Below are 6,000 nucleotides of genomic sequence, written 5' to 3'. Positions count from 1 at the left end.
AATGAGGACCTCGCCCCAGCCCGGAAGCAAGAGCTCAGGGAGCTCGTCATTTGAACATGGCATTGTTCTCCAAGAAGCCGGGCCGCACAACCCTCATTGAACACCACATCTGTTCCCGGCCCGAGGAAACGGTACGAAGGAGGCCATATCGGATTCCGGTGAAACGAGGGAAGGCTGTGAAACAGGAAGTGGAGGCTATGCTGAGCATGGGGGTCGTTGAAGAGTCTCACAGTGCATAGTGCAGCCCCATCGTGTTGGTGCCCAAACCGGAAGGTAGCCTGCGCGTCTGTAATGATTTCCAGGGTGTGAATGACATACGCTTGTTCGACGCCTACCTCATGCCGAGGGTGGACGAGCTCATGGACCGATTGGGAAAGGCCCGGTACATCAGCACCCTTGACCTAACCAAATTATATTGGCAGGTACCGTTGGCAGCCTTCTCCCAAGAGAAGATAGCGTTTTCAACACCAGACAGATTGTATCAGTACCGGATGCTCGCGTTCTATCTCCACGGAGCCCCGCCCATATTCCAGCGACTGATGAACAAAGTGCTTCAACCCCTCCAGCAGTACGCAGCAGCCAGTACGCAGTGGTTAGGAAGAGCACCTGACGCGCCTCCAGGCGGTGCTGGACGCGCTCAGGCAAGCCGGGTTGACCGCGAACCCCAAGAAATGCAAACTAGTGTTCGAGGAGGAGTACCTGGGGTATTTGATCGGACGGGGGAACGTCAAGCCACAGGAGAGGAAGGTTCACGCGGTACGTGACTGGCCCGTTCCACGCACCAAGACACAGATCAAGTCCTTCCTGGGACTGGCAGGATTCTATAGGTGGTTTATCCCCAACTTTGCGTCTTTAGCTTTCCCCCTCACCGATCTAACCAGTACCCGCCTCCCGAAAACAGTGAAATGGACGGACGAGCCAGAAGCTGCGTTCAGCTGCCTGAAGGAAGCGCTGTGCTCTCATCTGATTCTCATAACGCCCAATTTCCAGGTTCCAATGGTGGTCCAGATGGATGCATGTGATACGGGACTAGGGGCCATTCTGTCCCAGATACACAATGGGGGGGGAGCACCCCATCATGTACATCAGCTGAAAGCTGATACCTAGAGAAAAAAAGTACTCTATCGTTGAGAAAGAGTGTCTAGCGGGTGAAGTGGGCGCTAGACACTCTCAAGTGTTACCTGTTGGGTACGCACTTCACCCTGGTCACGGACCATGCTCCCCTGGTCTGGATGGCCAGGGGAAAGGACACAAACGATCGGGTCACCAGGTGGTTCTTGTCCCTTCAACGCTTCTCTTTTTCTGTTGTGCACAGGTCAGGGGCGAAGCATGAAAACACGGATGCCCTATCGAGAAGGGAGACATACGTCGCACTGATGACAGTCCCCTCCCCGACAGAGCTAGGGGGGAGGGGGTACAGCAGGTCGGCCACCAGATGGGAAATCGTCGAGACCTGGTGACAGACGGAGTATACATCTGCTGGACGTGCCAGGTCTAACTGGGGCTGATTGGGGGAGAGACTGGGGGAGGAAAGGACTACCGTATAGTTGGGGACTGTACAAGAGGTAACAGGAGGGAGTTCAGTTTTTGATCCCCACAGGATACAGCAAGACCCGGAGTCCAGAAGACGGTATCCTGGAGAGGGTCTCTTGGGGGAGACCTATTCTTTTCTTTTGGACTTTTACTTTAATCAACACCTTTGAAACTGAGCTAATCCTACTCTGTCCGGGTTTGATCGGTGTAAACATTTTGACCCAACCCCCTGGTTGTCACAATATGGATGAGCGATGACCGAGCAGCATAGGCAAGATGCAATAGATGGTATAAAAATACAGTATAAACATATGGGATGAGTAATGCAAGATATGTTAACATTATTAAAGTGGCATTACTAAAGTGACTAGTGATCAATTTATTAAAGTGGCCAATGATTTCAAGTCTGTATATAATCAGCAGCCTCTCTGTGTTAGTGATGGCTGTTTTCCAGACTGATGGCCTTGAGATAGAAGCTATTTTTCAGTCCCTCGGTCCCAGCTCGGTCCCATGTTTTTGACTCCAACCTAAGTGTATGTAAACCTCCAACTTCAGCTGTATATAGTTTTATCTAAAAAGAATACCTTTTTTGTTTCACTATTTTAATTTGAATGAAATTCACTGATAAGGATGGTACTCCCCTTCCTGTTCTGAGGAGCCTCCACTGCCACACATGTACCCTATGAACCAAACAGTACCATGTGAGACCACTATGTCTACCTCTGAAGGTACTTTATGTGTATTTAAATCTTCTTGTAACCCAGGCAGCAGGGTAGACTAGTGGTTAAAGCATTGGACTACTAAATGAAAGGTTGCAAGATCTAATCCCTGAGCTGACAAGGTCAGAATCTGATGTTCTTCCCCTGAACAAGGCAGTTAACCCACTGTTCCTAGGCTGTCATTGAAAATAAGAATTAGTTCTTAAATGACTTCCCTAGTTAAATAAAGGAAAAAATACTGTACTCTAACCATACCTCTTTTTAGTGTGTACGGCACAGTCAGACCACTGCTCCCAGCGCAATGAAAGTGTTATTTTCACAAAGTGAATTATTTAAAATGATGTATAACATACAGTCCTTCACAAATCTATTTGTGGATGAAAGCTCATTAGCATTATTTAGTGAAAAACCAAATCACAGAATATGATATGGCACATGGTAAAAGGAAAAGCTACCTATAGATATAGGTGTTACTCAATATACATACTACCATGCTCCACATTCTCATGCTCCGAGTTCCTTCTCCGATTATGCTCTTGTGAGGACGAGAGAGTGGAGAAGGCATGAAACATTACATTTGAGAAGTACTCGCACTCTCCTTACTGTATTACCTCACCTCAGATATATATGTGAATTGTAATAATCTAGCTAGCCAGCTAGATGAACAGGCCAAATGACCTAAAACTAAGAATATGCAAGGTAACTAGCAATTCGTCTTGACTAGTTAGCTAGCCAGTTAGCCCTATTGACTTACTATGGACTTAGCTACACATTCACTTAACCGTCTTTCAGCCAGGACAATGTCAATAGAGACTAAACCAAATATGTACAAAGCAAACATTTTACTTTATACTTATTAGCTAGATATTTGTGAATTGTAATAATGTAGCTAACCAGATAGTTTAACAGGAATTTATTGTTTTATCTAAAACTAGTATTATGCATGGTAGAAGTCACTTATTCTTGGGTAGCTACTGTATCTAACAATTATTATTGACTATCTGGCTAGCTAACTGTGGTAGCTAGCCAGTTAGCCCTATTGACATACTTTGGGCTTGCAATCTATGGTATGTAGGCAGGTAAACATGGCAAAATTAATACAGCATGTATTGATTAACACATTAAGATAAATGTAGTAAGGAAACCTATAAGGTGTGAATAGGCAACATTCTGAAGTGTATTTTCTCTCACTTCAGCTCAAATAATGGCCTCCATTGATTTCAAGAATTGTTGCAAATTTTTTACGTGGTTCCGTCATATTTCTTTGTATAATTTACATTAGTGCCCTCCATGCTCTTTTCGCATACTTTGACTTGGACTCATACTGCGACCCCCCCATGCTCCAATTTACATGCTCGGAGCACAACAGTATGCATTTTGAAAAACATCCCTAGGTGTGGTTTAAACCACCCTGGTGATGTTCGTTTGAAAGACCTCTGTGATAACTTTTCAATTAGGATAATTGGTGGGAATTTGTTGACACATCTGACAGTGGGGGGGGTCTGATAAGATTATGCAAGATGAGAGAGCGAGATAGAGAGCAGAGAGACTAGATACAAGCCTGACAGGATCAATTAGGACTGTGCTCAGCCGGCAATTACTCAACACAGCCAACATGAAGCAGCAGAGTTTAATTTACACCAACCTAACCAACAAAGGAGAGGAGCAAGCCAGGTCTGTACTGTATGTCTGAAGGGGGGTTCTCTCAGTGGGTATGGCACAGTGGTACTGCAGTAGTCTGATTAGAATAGTTTCAAGGTCATGTCTGTAGAAAGCTGTCATAGAGACCATGGTCTTCAAGTTGTAGGTATACCTGCATGGTGGACAGTTAAGATAGATATTAAAAACTGATTCTACAACATTGATACTGATAGCCTTTCAATATTTTTTATATAATGATGAAGTTGGACATGGAATCTGTGGTCTAATGCAAGACCATTTAGATGGCATCAGCAGCATTCTCAAATCAAAGTTTATTGGTTGTGTATAGTGTTCAGCAATGTTATAGCAGGTGCAGTGAAATTCGTATGTTACTAGCTCCTAATTGTCCAGTAAAATGTCAAACAAGTACACAAATAATAAACTAGAAACAAGAAATCAAGATTGTCAGAATGTATCCAATTAACAACCCAAATAGCACTGTATGAGTAATCCAAATGCTACCTGTGTGTATATATACCAAAAATATATAGAAGAATGATAAGTATAGAAGTCGATATGTATCTACAGTACATGGAGAAGTGTGAGAGCTAATACAGTTGGTGAACAGTGCATTGCCATCTGTTGCATGCCACTGACATACGCCATAGGGCCATAATACATCTGGTGTCAGCCATGGATTTCCTATTCAGACTAGACACATACCATCATAACATGGATGAATGACTGACAACATTATTGTCTATTAAATACCACAGGCTAACACTGTATAATGTCTCCTGACAGAGACATGTCTTAACTGCTTGCCTGGCTTCAGGTGCTACATAAAATGTTGCTCACAATCTGCTTACATCTTTAAGGTCATTTGTCTTACTTTAAAGTAAAGCTTACAACATCAAACAACACTGCACACATTGTAAAAGGCCAGCAGAGCAGAACAGAAACATTGTCCCCCAAGCATCAATGAGCTACAACACAGGCTAATCATATTTACACGGTTTAGGCTTCTTAATAACAGATCTATCAACATTTATTGGTTTGCTTGAACATTACATGGGAATATTATACGTGCAGTATGGCAAGACTTTGACATGGTTTGTGTGTGTGTGGGTACAAAGAGAAAAAATGTAGTTGCTTTGATGGGATATTAAAATGTAGCAAATGTTTGTGCTAATCCAGTATTTCTGATACCCAGCGTCAGCACCCTGATCCTACTTGAAGGGCCAAAAGAGCCCATTCTCAACACAAATGTTTCACATCAAATATTTACCAGTGAGCCTCTATGATCAGCTCACGCAATACATCCAACAGTCTGGCCTCATTTAATTGCAGACTGTCAGCTCAAGTAAGGATCATTCCACAGATGGAGACTTCAGAAATGCATGAGGCAAAGTTACTGATGTTTTTCAGCATCAGTAGATGTTGTGAAACCCCCCCCCCCCCCCCCCCCCCTCCCCCAAAAAACCTCTTTGCCTTCTTTTCACATGAAATAGTCGGGAAAAGATTACGAACTTGATCAGCTTGATGAACTCTTTTATGACACATTTTCAATAAAAAAAAAATGGGTTCACACAGCATACAGTTGAAGTCGGAAGTTTACGTACACCTTAGCCAAATACATTTAAAAACTCAGTTTTTCACAATTCCTGACGTTTAATCCTAGTAAAAATTCCCTGTCTTAGGTCAGTTTGGATCGCCACTTTATTTTAAGAATATGAAATGTCATAAATATTGTAGAGAGAATGATTTATTTCAGCTTTTATTTCTTTCATCACATTGCCAGTGGGTCAGAAGTTTACACGCAATACACGCAATTAGTGTTTGGTAGCATTGCATTTAAATTGGTTTAACTTGGGTCAAATGTTGCGGGTAGCCTTCCACAGGCATCCCACAATAAGTTGGGTGAATTTTGGCCAATTTCTCCTGACAGAGCTGGTGTGACCGAGTCAGGTTTGTAGGCTTCCTTGATTGCACACAATATTTCAGTTCTGCCCACAAATCATCGATAGGATTGAGGTCAGAGCTTTGTGATGGCCACTCCAATAGCTTGACTTTGTTGTCCTTAAGCCATTTTGCCACAACTTTGGAA

This window comes from Oncorhynchus kisutch, linkage group LG11 (assembly GCF_002021735.2).
Source record: "Oncorhynchus kisutch isolate 150728-3 linkage group LG11, Okis_V2, whole genome shotgun sequence".
Lineage (NCBI taxonomy): Eukaryota > Metazoa > Chordata > Actinopteri > Salmoniformes > Salmonidae > Oncorhynchus > Oncorhynchus kisutch.
The sequence above is the reverse complement of the archived record's forward strand: the minus strand, read 5'-3'. Positions refer to the sequence as shown.